The sequence below is a fragment of the Hippocampus zosterae genome, chromosome 13 (genome assembly GCF_025434085.1).
Source record: "Hippocampus zosterae strain Florida chromosome 13, ASM2543408v3, whole genome shotgun sequence".
NCBI classification, from domain to species: domain Eukaryota; kingdom Metazoa; phylum Chordata; class Actinopteri; order Syngnathiformes; family Syngnathidae; genus Hippocampus; species Hippocampus zosterae.
The window spans coordinates 6,651,791-6,668,657 of record NC_067463.1 but is presented as its reverse complement, the minus strand read 5'-3'; the positions used below and the strand labels follow the sequence as shown (position 1 = coordinate 6,668,657).

Here is a 16,867-nt window from a genome sequence, read left to right as displayed (position 1 = left end):
GTAATTTGTATTTGTTCCATATTTTGATGCATTTTTATCCTTTAGGAAACATTTTTGTCTGCATTTTGGGGTGTTTGGAATGAATTAGGGCATTAACATGGAAAACATGTTTCTACTAACAACATTTTCTAGTTATGAAATTTCTTCCAGAACCAATACATTTCGCAAGTAGAGGTACCACTGTACTTTTAAGATGATAATATTAATTCATTCAGTGAATCGATTTTTACAGTGGTTCGGATGGATTGTCACACTCCTGTTATGACAACATGCCTGAATGAATTACACTGACATCCACCAGGCACGTCCGGCAAGCGCAGAATCTGCCAGCCTGCGCATCAATCAAGTCCATCAACATCACGTGACACCTCCCTCGCCAACACTTAGACCCGCTTTCGACGACCTAAAACCTCATCTAATTTTTGTCACTATATTGCCAGAGGTATAACGCCGATCAAGTCCCAGCCACGGATAACGAGACTTGCCCTGACACGACAATGAATACCGTGACAACTGTCTCGACGTCCCTTTATTTATGGACATGGCTGCGGCATTATTTCACGTGTGAGAAGTTTCAGTTTAAATGTTCAATCAAAATGGTCTTTTGAACAATCTGCGATTTTGTGTGTCCAAGGTGCTATGTTTGATTGAAATTTATACCGAGAAAAGTTTGTGCTTTTGAAACATATTTGATTCAGATTTTCATCCAAATTGCAAGACATCATCAGATGTTCAAATATCTGTAATTGGCGACGACTGAAATGTAAGTACGAGTACTCAACTCGGTTCATCCCCAATATCAACTGTCCTGATATAACGACAGATAACACCACGATCAAAGTGCACGGATGTAAACATGGCGACTTTCTTTCACTATGTATTACCTCTTTATGTTGAAATCCTCCTGGGCACTCTAATCCACACGCGCCCCATTCTGTGTGTGTGTGTGTGTGTGTGTGCGTGTTGACATGTTTGTGCGCGTCCACTCGGCTTTGTATCGGCGACTACATGCGTGCTTGGCGCTTGTGTTTGTTGTGCCGTTGCCTCGCAGGGTCCCCACGGTGGCTGTTCCCCGCGCTCCAGACGCCTGCTCGGGCGATAGCATTGTCTGCGTGTCCAAAGACCTGCCGGCTGCCCTATTCCACCATGTCTTTATCATGCTAATACAGCCAGAGACGGAAGCAGGGAGGCGGGAGAGGGGAACGATAGCTCCGCAAATAGAGGAGAGGTAATCTCTCCCCCCTTCTCTCTCTCTCTCTCTTTTCGTCGGCCTTCCTTTCTTTGCCCCCTCCCCAAACCCCCGCCACACCGTCCTCCTCCTTCGCTGCCTTTCTTCTCGTGCCCGCACCCTCTTCATCTGCCGCTTCCTTATCTCGCCCTCACTTCTTTGATAATCCCTCTGAACATTGTCTTCATAATTACACACAACAATGATTCCCATCCTTGCTGGAGAAATGTGCGCGGAGAATATTTCATATTTCACCGAGAGAATTAATAACGTGGGCCTCGTATGTGGTTCTGTGCGTCCACGTGCGCGCGCGCGTGTTGTTTTAACACGACTGTTACATTATGCATGCTGACAGCCTGTCCTGTTCCCCTTTAAAGGCCCATCTTGTTTCCCCATTATATCTGCTTTCCCAGTTAATGGAGCTCTTTGTGTGCCGCTTGCCTTCATGTCGCCGCCGCTACGACACAAAAGGTCAGCTCCGCTACCACCTGACAAGGCGGCGCGGACGCCGCAGACCTCTCGTTCACCAGGGTGACGGTGGCCGCACGGGTGACGTGGACATTTGAGGACAAGGTTTGTTATGGACGTGAGATCTGTGCAGTTTGTTCGTCAACTGTGCTGAAGGACAGCTTTTTTTGTGGAACAAGGTGATTATAGAAATCGAAAAAAACGAAACTGAAACTACATTTTACGTTTATAAAACTTAACAAAATAACTATAATTACAGTAAAAAAAAGTGTCCTTGGTGTTCGTCTTTATTAATTACTATCATACATGACATTTCGTTGGTTATTTTGGTTTTGCTGTGCATTCATAACTTCAGAAAAGTAGTTCAAGAACTGTAGTTTACTTTTTACACAATACTCAACACTTTTTTTTAAATCTGCCATATAAATCTTCACATTAAAAACACTCAACACCTAGGGACAATTTTGAGAGTTCAATTAGCCTGCCTTGCATATTTTTGGAATGTGGGAGGAAACCGGAATACTGTACCCGGAGAAAACTCGGAGAGAACATGCAAACTCCACACAGGTCAACGCGCTAACCACTGGTCCACTGTGCCGCCTGATTACATTTAGTTTTTGGAAATCAGGATTAAGTATCTGACTTTTTCTTTTTTGGGGGGATGGGGGGGTACTCTTACTGACTCAAGCATGTCTGAACCAAGATGTCAAATTGTCATATTTTCCACCAACTAACACATTTTCAGGGCTTCTTCTATATGTTAAAGCAAGATTTCTATTGACATTAGACATTAGAGAATTTAACCATTTTTTTTTTTTAAAGAATCTAAGGTCAAAGTTATATATTTTTTTCCTTCTTCTTCATGTTCAACCTGCAAATTTAGACTGAAGGATTAGTTTTCCTGAATGCTGCAATTGGTATATAAACTACAATTGTAATTGAGGAACATTTGCCATCAGGAGATTTGACATCCTGCCATATCTCTGTCTTTCAACTCTTTCAAGCATCCATTTTCTGATTTCATCTCAATTGAAGGCACGGACCGAGTAACCCATAATTGCTTTCTAACATCGCAAATAAATCACATCAGCGAATATGCCGTTTTTTTTCTGTCCAGGAACCCAAATGAATAAAACATGAAATTATTTTATTTGATGCCATTAATTCCTTATTAAATACAGCCATTGCTTATTTTCAGGAGCCATAATTCCATGGCAAACCAGGCCTTCTTTGGATACTTTGCTTTACGAATGACATACAAGCGGCGTGGAGCGTGTTCATTTGAATACATTTGCATGCGATCCATCGTGCGCTCGCATGACTTAGGACTCCCACTGTCGTCGCTTCATTATATGTAATAGCCGCGTGAAATAATATCCTGCTCTGCTGCCATCTTGTCTCCTCATTCTCGTTCCCGATGTTTTTTTTTTTCCGTCTATGCGTCTCTCTCCCGGACATTTTTTGACCTCCTCCGCCTCCTTCATGTGAGTGTGTGCCTTTGTCGCTGATCCACGGACGCTAATGGGCCTCATCAGCAAAACCCAGATTTGTTTGTTTGAAACCATAAACATGAAAACTGAAAGAACAATATTTGTGGAGCATGCTCGCATAGTTTTGTCTCGTGTGTGTGTGTGTGTGTGTGTGCGTGTGTGTGTGTGTGTGTGTGTAGATCATTTCACGGTGAGGATTAAAGAGGGTCAGGTATGATATCTTGTTTCCTGTGACCCGCTCATCGCATGGTTTCCCACACTCATCACTTCACTCTATCACATCCCTCTTGCTGACAGCGTTAGCCCGGACCCCAAACACACACACACACACACAGAAAACACACACACACACTACTGAGCTGTACCGTAAATACACATTATCTCCAGATACCTAATGTCCGTTACATTCCTGTCATAGCAAACACTCCAGACTGTATTTGTGTGTTTGTTTGTGTGTGTGTGTGTGTGTGTGTGTGTGTGTTTGTGTTTCCTGTAAGTTATTGCAGGTTATGATAACAACAGCTTCTCCTGTCAACAGCCCATAATGTCAGATTTACAGGGTTGCCCCCGGTAACCAGCGGGACTTGCTTGGCTGAGTGTTTCGAGTCAGAGACAATCTATCACACGTATGCACGCACACTCTCTCTCTGTCTCTCTCTCTCTCTCACACACACACGGACGCACGCAAACCTGACGACAAACAACAATGCTAAAGAGCAAATGATGCTTTTAAAAACAGTTTGTGTCAAAAATAACCCAGTAGGGGTTAAAAATGGACCGGCCCAACTTTTTGGGTGATTTAACCCGCCCCCTTTTTGACTTATATTGGGTTATTTTTTTTACTCAACTGTTTTTGGAGTGTGTCCACCACAATTCATTGGATGTTTCTTTCTCACCCCCTTTTTTTTTCTTCTTTCTTCTTTCTACCTACATTCTTGCTGCTGGAGGCTGTAAATTTCCCCAGTGTGGGACAAATAAAGGATATCTTATCTTATAAATACTAAAATATTTTTTCCTCAAATAGTGACCTCTGTTCCAGTCAATGCGATGCCCAAATTAATTGACAAATGTGTCCACAACTTTTATCATTTCTAATATTAATATTGCTCGGTGTCGTCGACATGGTGGATTAATGGTTGGCACATCCTCACAGTTCGGAGGTCGTGGGTTTGAATGCGGGCTCTGTCCTTTCTGTGAGGAGTTTGCGTGTTCTCACGCTGCGTCTGGGGATTTTCATGCACCGCTTATGACTTCTGGTTTCTAATATCATGGCCAATGAGCGTAAAAGTTGTCAAACTTTGCAGTAAAACGACGAAAATGAAGAAACTTCTTCCTTAATGTGATCAAAGCTGCACTCAAAAGACTTTTCAAATGGCCTCGCTAGCACTGATGCGAAACCTTGACGACGTATCGGGCCACGCGATCGTGCTGCCGCGTTCGCACCGCCGGTATTTTAGTTCTTATCACGCCTTTTCTCATTCTTGATCTCATCTTGATAAACCTGTTTAATTCTTATCATAATAGACCATTTCATGCACCGATGCCTCTTCACTCCCGCACGGCGGCGACGAGGTACAATTGGTTTGTTATGCTCCTATTCTTCGTCTCGCCTCGCCGCGGAGCGCGAGCAAATTTATTGCCTCCGCTTCGCTTTTGTTCTTTTATCGAACACAACTGTCGGCCCACTTCTGTCTCCTTTGGTTGTCTCTTCAGACACTCGTATACGCCACGTTAAAAGGCAACATTTGTTCCAGCTGTGACTGTTGCATGATGCGCGTACTCCATCTTAAACTTGCACGTAACTATTTGGGAGTCCAAGCTTTTGTCCTTTACTTCCTCCAGTCTGCGTCTCGCCTTCCTAAACTGGGCATGGAAGCACATCTGGTAATTTGAGGTCAAAATCAACTCCACACGCCCGTCCGTATATGGCGCATGAGATCCATCCATCTATTTTCTGATCTACTTTATCCTCGCAAGAGTCGCGGGTAATGCTGGAGCCTATCCCAGCTGTCTTCGGGCAGTTGGCAAGGGACATCCTGAACCGGTTACCAGCCAATCGCAGGGCATACAGAGACGAACAACCATCCGCGCTCACACTCACACCTAGGGACAATTGAGAGTGTTGAACCAGCCTGCCATTCATGTTTTTGGAATGTGGGAGGAAACTTGAGTACCCGGAGAAAACCCACGCAGGCAACTTGAGTACTCGGATAAAACCCACGCAGGATCGAACCCACGACCTCTGCACTGTGCACAGTGCATTTTACTTTAAAGCACCTTTCATGCCACCCAAGGACGCTGTACAGACATTGTAGCCGATTTTAGTAGAAGCATACTGAGGAGTTGTTTGAGGCAAAAAACAAAAAAAAAAGTCAAAATCTGATTATTTTGAGGGCGAGATTATACTTGCTATAACATACTCTAAAAACATGAGAATGTGTTCCAAATGCATTGTATATGAAAAGTAGTCGAGTCCGTGAGCAACTTTACAATTGGCAAATAGCTGGTGAATGTCATTCTACACAAACATAAACAAATATCAAATGATCAGAATCGAAAAAATATATATATGGTTTGAACTAAGCCTTCAAAGCCATGCGTGTGATAGTTGTCATTGCTCATAATGTGCTTGCATGAGCTGCAGTTGACACACGTGTGTCCAGTGGTCTGTGCGTGTCTTCGAATGCGTTTGCGTGAGTGTGTGTGTGCGCATGTGCGTCTGTGCATTCAGAAGACGGGTACATGTCATGATGTGTCATGTTAGTCACTGCCCCTCCGACAGCTCATGTCAATAGGCTGCTGATACAGCTGTCATCATGTCGTGGTGTGAATGAGCTTGGCTCGACTGTGCACGTCTGTATGTTTGTGCTCTCTCTGTGTAGTGTATGTGTGTGTGTGCGCGCGCGTGTGTATAGTCCCAGACGGAAACCCAGAGGACAGATGGCGGGTTCAGACACAGACTGACACAGCGTAACCAAGTGATTACACACTCAATGACTCCCCCTAAAGAGAGCGAAAGGGAGAAAAAAGGGAGGGGGGGCGGGTGGTGAGAGAGAAGCCGGGACGTTTTATAGGGGAAAGTTGGAGACGGGCGATGGGTTTGAATGGATCAATGATTGGAAAGTGTGGGGGATTGATGTCAAATGCGCCTGGTGTTAAGACATGGTGAGGGTAGAGCGAAGTAAACATGACAAGCGTAAAAGACAGGGAAAAGGTCACATTGAGGAGCATGGGATTACATGATAACCCAATTAGAACAAAGGTTTCGGGGCGGCCCGGTCGCGACCAGGGCAAATGGAAGAAAATTCCACCCTTCTCGAAAGACTTTGAAGTGGAATTTTTGTCTCGTCATCTCCCGCTAAATAAGAAGGACATTCCGACCAGTGGCCTCCGAAGCATCCTCCAAACGCGCCTGTTAGGTTGAAGCTTTGAAATTGTCCGTCGGTCGGTGTAAACGTGAGTGTGAAGCGGGATTCGCCTCAGATTGTTCTCCGGTCGATGTTGGATACTTATAGATGAACATGCAGTTCCACCTTTTGGATAATTTCGTCTTCTGTGAATTTAGCACCATTAGCGTGGCGGTCTGGGCCAGCAAGGCCTTTGCGGGCCTAAACGCTATCAAAAGCACTGACCTACATTTACAACTCGGGGCGAAATTGTCTTGATTTATCCCCAGCGGTCTATTATTGTCATTTCTTAGTGTGTGTCTTGGCTTGTCAGCATGTTAGAACTTTTTTTTTTCTCGAATCAGATTTCGGTTTCACTGTGTTGCCATGTCAATGTAACCTGCTCGAGGCCTTCAGAATTAGTAATGTGGGCGCGCGTCTCATGTGGTTTATTTATTTATTTTAGCTGTTGCTTTTTTATCCAATCACATTTCAAAGACAGAAAATAATGGCCTTCGCAAAGGCTTAGAGCAGGGGCGTCAAACTCATTTTTGTCGTGGGCCACATTTTAGTTAGTGTTTCACTTGGAGAGCCGTTATGACTGAAACCATATAAAGAAGTCAAGAATAACTGTTGATTCAACCATTGTTTAAGTTGCTGTCATGAGGGGTTTGGTAAAAAGTATATGCTTAGAATATATCTTATTTATTTTACATGTGAAAATTAGAAATTTGGTCGACATTTTAAGTAAGCATCATGGAAGTTGACATGTTTGAGCTTCTTTTGCGGGCTACATAAAATGATGTGGCGGGCCAGATATGGCCCCCGGGCCTTGAGTTTGACACCTGTGGCTTGGAGTGAAGTCGGCATTCTTCCATTCTCTGATTGGTTGATCAGACAGAGGAGGACGAACGTCGGACATTGTCCTAAATTCATTTTCAAGGAGGAATTTTCAAGGGCAATAGTTCGGCCAGCTGCGTTGCTGGCCGGCTTGTTTCATCCCAAAAAAGGATTGATTTGGCTCTTGGAAATGTCTTGCCCTCTCTAGAATGCTGAGCTGAGATTCAAACCTGCATCATCTTATGGCGGTGCAAATGTGCTCATAACTTTACTACACCTCGCCACCCCAAAGCGCTCCGCTCTAAAGTTGAAAGCCGTCCAAACCGTCTACGAATCTCAGCACTTTACTTTCATCCTCGTGTCGATCAAACTTGATTGTTCCACGGTTCGTCACAGACGGAGCTGTCACCCGCATATCAAAACGCCCGCGCGCGCACCCCGGTTGGACTTCAGAGTCAGTGTATGATTCATGGGTGTCGAGAACATCCCATGTGTTCGGTCAAGTGTCTGCGGCCTGTTTTAATGTGTGTGTGTGAGCGAGCGCTGTCAAACCTCTGCCTGCTGTTTACTGCCTTAAGCCCCGAGCAAACGACTACACACAACCAGCCCAGGTCAGGTCAAGCAGGATCATGGGAAACAGTTCCTGTGGCCCTTCTCACCTTTTTCATCTCGGAGCGTCCCAAAAACATCCCAGACCTTGCGCTCGCTGCCCTCCTTTTTATTTCTTCTACACGCACGGCCGCGCACACTGGTGAGTCGCTCATTGTCCTTGTGATGTTGAGGTTTCATAAATACCAGTTTGAGTTGATTTATTATGGATCAGTTTCAGTGACCATTCAATGGAAGCTTTTTTTTTTAATCAAAACATTTTTTTTAAGTTTGGAATTTAAAAATCAGCACCCACAATTGTCAGTTTCCACGCGTATTTGCCCCCCACGGTTCTGTTAAAGTGCCTTTCTGCACTACCTGACTGTACATATCATTGCATGATAGATTTATTCATTCAAATGACAATAAATAAGTAAACCATAAATAAATACTATCGTTGGACAGTCATTATGACATATCCCCTCAATGTTCTATTCAAGGTAGAAGCAAAATTCAGTTCCTATGTTTAGAGTTTCTTCAGGTTCCGTCACCCGCATAGCGGCGACGTGAATGTGAGCGCAATGGCTGACGACCAGTCAAGATAAAACCTTTGTCAACAATAAACTGTTTTACCCAGCTTTTATAAGAAACGGCTCACTACTTGGCAAGAAAAGACATCACAAAAAAACAACCCTTAAGGTTTTATAAAGTGATGATTAGTCAATAAACCATTTATTATAAAATGGTACCAGTTGAGGTAAAAAGTGGGCGTACTATTTGGCAGGCAGTGGATCTCATTCGCATTTCACCGTCAAGTCTTTAAAAAGTATTAATAAACTTTCCCGTCACCTGTTTTAAAACCCTTCCTAAGGATATCCTTACGTCAAAGTGGGTGCCTTATTTCCCCTTTCTAGCACTACACAAACAGGTCATTGGTGTTTAATAGATTTGGCTGCCTTGCCGTTGTGGGGTGGGGGAGGGGGGGTGAGAGAAGGAGCGTGAGAGTGCCATCAATTTATCAGCTGCTTAACTGCCCGAGTCTCACCTCCGCAAACTCATTTTAGTATCTCCTCTCCAATCTGAAAAGCTATCATCTCTCTAATCTTGGCCTTTCATTTTGCCAGAGGGAGGGGGGGGTGAGGAGGGGGGGGGCGGTTAGGGGCTCACATCAGTCCCCTATTTTGGAGTTGATCTGCTAGCCCGGCGTCAATGTTTATAACACGAGGCCAATCTCCAGGGTTTATCCATCAATGCGCATCCAGTAACACACTTCCCTTTTTCACCCCCTTTTGTTTTCAATGCCCCCCCCCCCCCCACCCCCCCCCGCGCGATTCTCTCCAGGGCATTTACAGGGATGTGGAAGCTGTTATTGGACAGGTCAGTGGAGTGGAACTGTCAGATAATAGGCCAGTTACCGCGGCAGCACATGAATGAGGAATGGAGACGGAGGTGGCGGCGGTGGCGGCAGCGCTCCACTCGCTCCTTAATCAGGAGGCAAACGGGGGAAATCTGGAGAGTTTAGGCTCCCGGATGAAATGGATCAAGAGGTGGGGCAATAACATGGGTGAGGGAGTGGAGGGGGTGGGGTGGGGTGTCATCGGGTGGAAAGTACACGAACAAGACAATGTGATGCGAGGACGGGCGGTTGTGTATAATTTTGGTGGGGGTGTGAGCGTGGATGGTTATTCATCTCTGCGCTGTGATTGGTTGGCAAGCGGTTCAGGGTGTCCCCCGCCTACTGCCCAGATGCCTGCAATAGGCTCCAGCACCCCCCGTGACCCTTGTGAGGATTAAGGGGATCAGAAAATGGATGGATGGATGGATGGGTGTTGCAAAATAGCTTTTCTCCGGGTAGTACGTTATTCATTCATTCATCTTCCGAGGCGCTTGATCCTCACTAGGGTCGCGGGGGGTGCTGGAGCCCATCCCAGCCGTCTCCGGGCAGTAGGCGGGGACACCCTGAACCGGTTGCCAGCCAATCGCAGGGCACACAGAGACAAATAACTATCCGCGCTCACACTCACACCGAGGGAGGGATAATTTAGAGTGTTCAATCAGCCTGCCACGCATGTTTTTGGAATGTGGGAGGAAACCGGAGCACCCGGAGAAAACCCACGCCGGCCCGGGGAGAACATGCAAACTCCACACAGGGAAGCCGGAGCTGGAATCGAACCCGGTACCTCTGCACTGTGAAGCCCACGTGCTAACCACTGGGCTACCGGGCCGCGGTAGTACGTTAGTGTTGATGAATATGCAACATTTGGCACAATACTTGGCGGGGAAAATGTAAATAGACGATAACAGCACACGTAAAGGCATCTGTAAAATGGCATCTGTTTCATTTGAAGGCGCAAAGTGAAAGAAAGTCAACATTGATTGAGAAAAGATTGACCTCATTGAGGACAAGCGCTATAAATAAAAAAGATGGCTCAACGGATGTCTGGGCTACTTGCAAATAGACAGATTCCGATTTCCAACTTAAATTATTTTAAAAGACGTTCCGTGACTTGACAGAATGTTGCCCGTTTGTTCTAAATTTGGGAGCACAACAATGAGCGATGTTCCGGATCGAATCCCGTCACTGCGTGTCGGAATGCGACCACATTCCACGATGTCGCTCGTCGGGCTGTTTGCAATGGTCATGGGACGTGGCGGTGAAGACGGAGGGGGGTGCTAAGATACTTTTCCTCGATGCGCACGTGACGCTGTGCGCTATTGTAGCCGATTCTTTTGATGTCTGCACTTGAACGAAGCTCTCAACGGGGGCCGTTCTTCAAACTGCTAATCTCTCAAAGGTGCTGCGGACGGGAGAAGACGAGGAGGGGGCAGGAAAAGACGACGAGGGGAGGAGCGAGGGAAGGAGCGGAGCGAAAGAGGAGGCCACAAATTGGAAAATGAAAAAGAAAGAAAAGTGATAAGAACTCCTGCTTTTGAACTTGAAGAGCTTAATTGGAAATGTCAGGGCTACTCCTCTTCCTCCTCCTCCTCTTCCTCACCTCCCTGCTCTTTTCCTGCCCCCCCCCTCTCTCTCAACAGTCCCTGCTGTGCGGTCGTGAGGATTAAAATAATTAAACAGGCTCTGTTTTAATTAAGACAATAAAGCCGCCAGTCTCCGGGTGAGCCCGGAGAGAGATGGCAGCGAGGCGGCAGAGGGCAGCTTGATAAAGAGCTCTAACGAGAAAGGCAGGATGATAGGTGCTGTGGAGGGACACACTTGATTGGCTTATCTGTCTGGTCTACGGCCGGACCGTGTTGCTCCTTCATTGTCCCAAGTAGAACGGAACGGGAGGGAAGAGGTTCGGGAAATGTGCCGTCATCATGCGTAAGGTCAAGCAACATGTCGGACTGACTAGTGATTAGCACAGTGGTGGGCAAACTATGGCCCGCGGCCCGAATCCGGCCCGTTGGTCCTTTTAATCCGGCCCGCCGAAGGTTGGTCCACAATTTAGGTTCGATGTGAATGATTTTCATTTCAATTGGACTTGTAATGACAGGCATTTCACCGCATTGACTATAAGTTGCAGAACATAAGGGGTGGGGTGGATCTTTTCGACCACCGAGGACCTCTGTATTTTTTTTTTATGTACCATAGCTCGTGCTGACCTGGCCCTTCTGTCAAATTTTAAAAGTCAATGCGGCCCCCGAGCCAAAAAGTTTGCCCACCCCTGGGTTAGCAGGTCTTGCTTTCACTTTGAGTTTCAGGTTTTGAATATTTGGCTGTGCTTGTGTGGCTTTTCTCTGGTTTGCTCTTCCCAAAACATCCCCCGTAAGATGATTGAAAAGTCTAAATTGTCTTTCAGGGCTCTATGTATTTGCAGAGTGCAAGTCTGGCGCAGGGGCGGGATGGACTAAGTTGTGATCATTTGCCAGACCCACGCAAAATGTGCTGCTTTTTGAAAAGGGTGTTTTGCGCCGTTGTGGGAATAAACAGACCTGACTTGTTTCGCCTCTAATTGAAGCGGCTCCTCTCATTCCCTTCCCACGCACAAGAGCCGCACTTGATTGTCCTTGACATGGCGCAACAAGACGCTGGCATCATGCGTATTTTTTTCCCCCCTTGCCTTTTACTAGCGCTTTTGGTTAGTGTCGCAATTATCCTTGTTCTCTGTTGAACTTTGTTGGTCTTGATTTTGTAAACAAACCGCTTTTTTGTACTCAATGTTATCCTTGGGCGGTCCAGTGATCCAGTGGTTAGCACGTCGACCTCACAATGCGGAGGTACCGAGTTCAATTCCAGCTCTGGCCACCCTGTGTGGAGTTTGCATGTTCTCCCCGTGCCTGAGTGGGTTTTCTCTGGGTGCTTCAGTTTCTTCCCACATTCCAAAAAAACGTGCATGGCAGGCTCAAAATTGTCCCAAGGTGAGTGTGAGCATGGATGGTTGTTTGTCTCTGTGTGCCCTGCGATTGGCTGCCAAGCGGTTCAGGGTGTTCCCCGCCTACTACCCGAAGACAGCTGGGATAGGCTCCAGCACCTTCCGCAACCCTTGTGAGGATAAAGCAGGTCAGAAAATGGATGGATGGATGGATGGATCTTATCCTGTTCTTCGTTTGTGAGAGCCGTTCTTGTTCCCGACTGGTCCGAAACCGCAACAGCTGGTTTGCTTGCACCAGCTTGCACGGGTGTGTGAAAATACCGAAATATAGTCAAGCCCGGCCCTGCGCAGATTTACACCACGCTTCGTGCCAGACTTGCACTGGACACCAAAATAGAGCCCCAAAACGTTCTGGGTGTGGCCCAAGCATCTTCGGTTTATCTCAGAATCTATGCATTGTCCTGCGCTCTTTATTTCCCCGCCAGCCTTCTAATGAAATATTTATTTATTTCCTCCAAGCAAGGGCGCAGAGTGGCAAAGAAACCCAAATGAAATGTCATATCTCATTCTGTGTCCCCCGCCAGGAGGGGCGTCGTTGGCACAAGACGAGGGGGAGGAGGCGTAAAGTGTACGTGTGCATGTGTGTTTTGGAGTTGCTACTCAATTATATAAGGCGGAGGATTCCAAGGGGAGTGATTAGGGGAGGACAAAGATGGAGGGGGAGGAACAAGTTGCATCATCTGATGTGGAAACTCTATTGTTTAAAAGACACACACACACACACACACACACACACACACACACACACACAGTAGCGATTCCTCAATGTTTCATGCAGCACATGAAGACATTCCGTGGGGATGTGCCAGAGTTTATCTTTTCGGAAGACCTGTTATCATTGCACCGGTGAAACACACCAGTGCACACAACCACACGACTGCATCCCCAACGTTGTGTGTAAGATTAGAACTTTATCTTCTCCGTGTGGTGCAACACGGACTGTGAAAATGGAAGAAAACCCACCTGTATGGAACGTTAAGGTGTGCTCCATAAGTGGCTATTTTAATTAGCAGAGACAACGAGCACATCATGTGACGTTTATTTCTTCAACAATCCAATGGAGAGTTTGCCCACTTTTCGACCAGATAGTAGTAGATTTAGTCGAGCAAAAAAAAATAACAAATAATTAACGACCCATATCCACACGTGGATACTAGTGGCTCACGAGACCCGCATTTGGGCACCCCTGATAAAATAAAAAACAACAACTGTGATGTATTTCCGTGATAGTAGCCAAGCCTTCACATGTATCCAACTGATACATTCTTGGTTCAAGCAAACAGACGACAATAACATCCGGGTATTCCATGTGTTTTTGGAACTGGAGCAGTACCGGGAGTAATGATGTGTCACAAGATCACAGGGACTTAAGAACGGACAAGATCCATTGCGAGACTAATAAAGGTGTTCTTATCTTAAGAATGCAAATTTGGAGCAAAACTAATATTGTGTGTTTCGCACTCATAAACTTTATGGAAAGCTAACATGTGCCACTTTGTGGCCAGGGCATGGATGGATGGATGGGTGTGCAACTTTGCGCCGTTGTGGGTGTGTACATAGCAAACTTGATAGCAGCCAATCAAAGCAGTTTTTCTGAGATACCACAGTATTTGGAATTTTATTGCATTCTAACATATTTGGGATCTTATTAACAAACTGTCGTCTTAACTAATGCTCAACACGCCCACATGAAGTTCATACAGTGAACATGCAATTTTGTGTCACTTGTTAAGGATTTTCGTCAATCAGTCCCTTAGTCAAGTTAATTCAGTAGCTCGGTTCAAAGAGGATGTCAAACATACCGTTAATTGCAAACAGCCTCGGCTACTCCCATCAATCCTACGGTCTTGGAGTTAGCGCTCCTCTGGGAGTCTCCCGTTTACTAACAGGGAGACGATCCTCTCCTGAAACCCGGGTCCTTTCTCACGACCCTCCCGGCCATGTCGCAGGTGCAAAAACAAAGCAATAAACAAACAAAGTGTGAAAACAAACACCGGCTAATGACAGCACAGCTGCACCGCGCTCGGCGGGGTTCTCTCCATTAGGACTAAAAGTCTTCTTTATGACTTTGCCTTACGGAGTTAATTCACCACTAAGTGAGTGAAGGTGCGTCTTTAACACCTTCGCACAATATGGCTGGAGTCAATTCTCCATCTGCCGCCGTTGTCGCTGATATGCATCAAGCTGAGAACACCTTTGAAGGTTAATATGCATTAAAGCTCAAAGGGAACTATTTGTTCAGCAATTTGTATGTTGTTAGCCTAAAAGCATAATTGCCAGAATCATTTCTAATTTATTGTCACAGTAACCATAAAAAATACCAACATGCTCATTGGGGAAGAGGGTGGAGAGGTTGTCGATCATCCAGATCGAAGGTTGAATCGAAGCAGCTGGACGAAGAACGAAAAAATGTTTCTTCCGTTCTCCTATCAGGCTACCAATGTTTTTTAATCTTCTTAAATACTGGCAAAATTTGAATTATGAGTACATTTACTATGCTGTAAATTTCACAATTCAACGCGTTGAGAGTATTAAATATTCTGCACTGACTTTGGTAAATTACCAGGTCAACCATTGTGATGTTTGGTGTTTCAGTCTAGGTGCCACAATAAAATCCAGAGGTTGCATTTGGGGCCAAAATGTCAGACTGAAATTCATTTTGTGGGTGAGAATATTGCAGGCCGCAGGCAAGAAATGAGACTGTGGCAACGAACAAAAGTCATTGATGAAATCCCATCATCTTCTTGTGTGTGCCCGCCAAAAAGCGAGGAAGGGAAAAGTGAGGATTTGTAAGTCTTTCACTTCCCATTGTCTCAAATCGGGCAGCTCTAGTTTGTATTTTGTATTAATATCATGCCAGCCTGTCTTCTAATATTGTCAACAGTTCAATTACAAGAGCTATATGAAAAGTGGGCTTTCACAAAAATAACAATGCACACTTTTGATGGACATTTGTCAGCGGTATGAATGAAACGAGATGCTTATTGTTGTGGTTGTCATTTTTAGCACTGTAATAGTGCGCTGTATCAGACTGTGAGCGAATAGTCACACACAGAAAAAAAAAAGATTAAAATTTCAAGTGACTGAAAATTTTACTGCACCATTTTATGGGACAAAAAAATTGTTGGGTTAACAAGCTTAAAGTTTTCACACATACTTGGGACAAATGGACTGCTAACTAACATCAGTTGAGGTTAGCTTTGTTGTGCTAACGTCAATTCTTCAGCTTGTGTGTTTGTTGCGTGAGTCTGGGGTGTGGAGGCAAATGTATCGTTTTAGATCTGTTGCTGTTTTCACACACATTAAAAAAATAAAATAAAATCCAGTAGTACAGATACTTTATATCTTTATATCTCATTCAAACCTATCTCATGGCGAGTGATATTTTGAATCATTGGTTTATATTTGTTCTTTTAATTTTCCATTACATGACAATAGTGGCACTAAAATGTTTGACCACCACGGCCTTTTTAAAAAAATCTGATTCATTGGAATGTCAGTTCTAAGTATATATTCGCAATGTACAGAATTAAGAGGATAAATATTAAGTAATGACTCAAACCTAACATTATATCATGATTATATGTGGGCAGTACAACTTCTTCCAGAGAAGCTTTTTGTCACACCGGCTACTGTTGTTTTCATCCCCGTCATCTTCAAAATTGCCTCACAAACTTCATTCCAATGTTTTTCAATGAACCATTGTTGTGATTGTATACCTTTTCCGGAAATGTCTTTCTTCTGATGGTCTCAAATGACCCACGAGCTTAGGTGTTACAGCACCACCTGTTGCTTTGGCATACACTCGACAGCCTGCAAATGTGTTTTACTGTAGAAACAAAACACGCTAGTTCTTTTTGTTGTTGTTGTTATTGTTGGATCCCGCGGTGTGACATGTTTTTAGCACATTCTGCTGTGTGTCTTGTCGTCTACCGAGTGTGTGTGTGTAGGGGGGGGGGGACAAAAAACAAAACGGTGGAGGTCGGAAGACACAAAACACAAGGCCGCGGCCGGGCGGCTCTGTGGAAGCGCCACTAATGGCGGCACGCACGTGGGAGTGTTTAATGGCGAGTGGAGTCATTTGCGCTTTTTAATGATGATTAGAGGAGGAAATTGGATCAGATTTACAGTGTCACTCTACGGTTAATCCGAGGAGGGAGGATATAGAATAAGGCCTCTAAATTGTGCCTGCGTGTGTGCGCGTGCGCTCGTATGAGGCCGACAGACAGGCATGACACCCCCCCCCCAAGTCAGCCCCCCACCCACAGCACCCATCCACCCACACACCTCCACTCGCAGAGGAAATGTATCACTTAAAGCGACTGCAGCTCAGCTCACACAACCTAATGAATCCGCACTCAATTTTACGCCTAGCTGCCCTTCCAACTGACACACACGCACACACACGCAGATACACACGTATGCACACACACTCAAATAACTTTAGCGGCTTGGTCTTTATAACGTGAATGGGAAATTGGAAAAGTTGTGATT

At 45.3% G+C, this 16,867-nt stretch overlaps 1 long non-coding RNA gene across 2 annotated transcripts in view; it reads left to right on the top strand.

The window, feature by feature from the left end:
• Window positions 1-647: 647 nt before the first annotated feature.
• Window positions 648-16,867, top strand: part of LOC127613281 (uncharacterized) — a 29,098-nt gene continuing 12,878 nt past the window's right edge. The window contains exons 1-2 of one of the 2 annotated variants that reach the window (XR_007966135.1): window positions 648-1,228; window positions 1,642-1,801. This is a non-coding gene — a long non-coding RNA (uncharacterized LOC127613281). The remainder of the gene's footprint in view (window positions 1,229-1,641; window positions 1,802-16,867) is intronic. The other variant, XR_007966134.1, reaches the window with a different exon arrangement.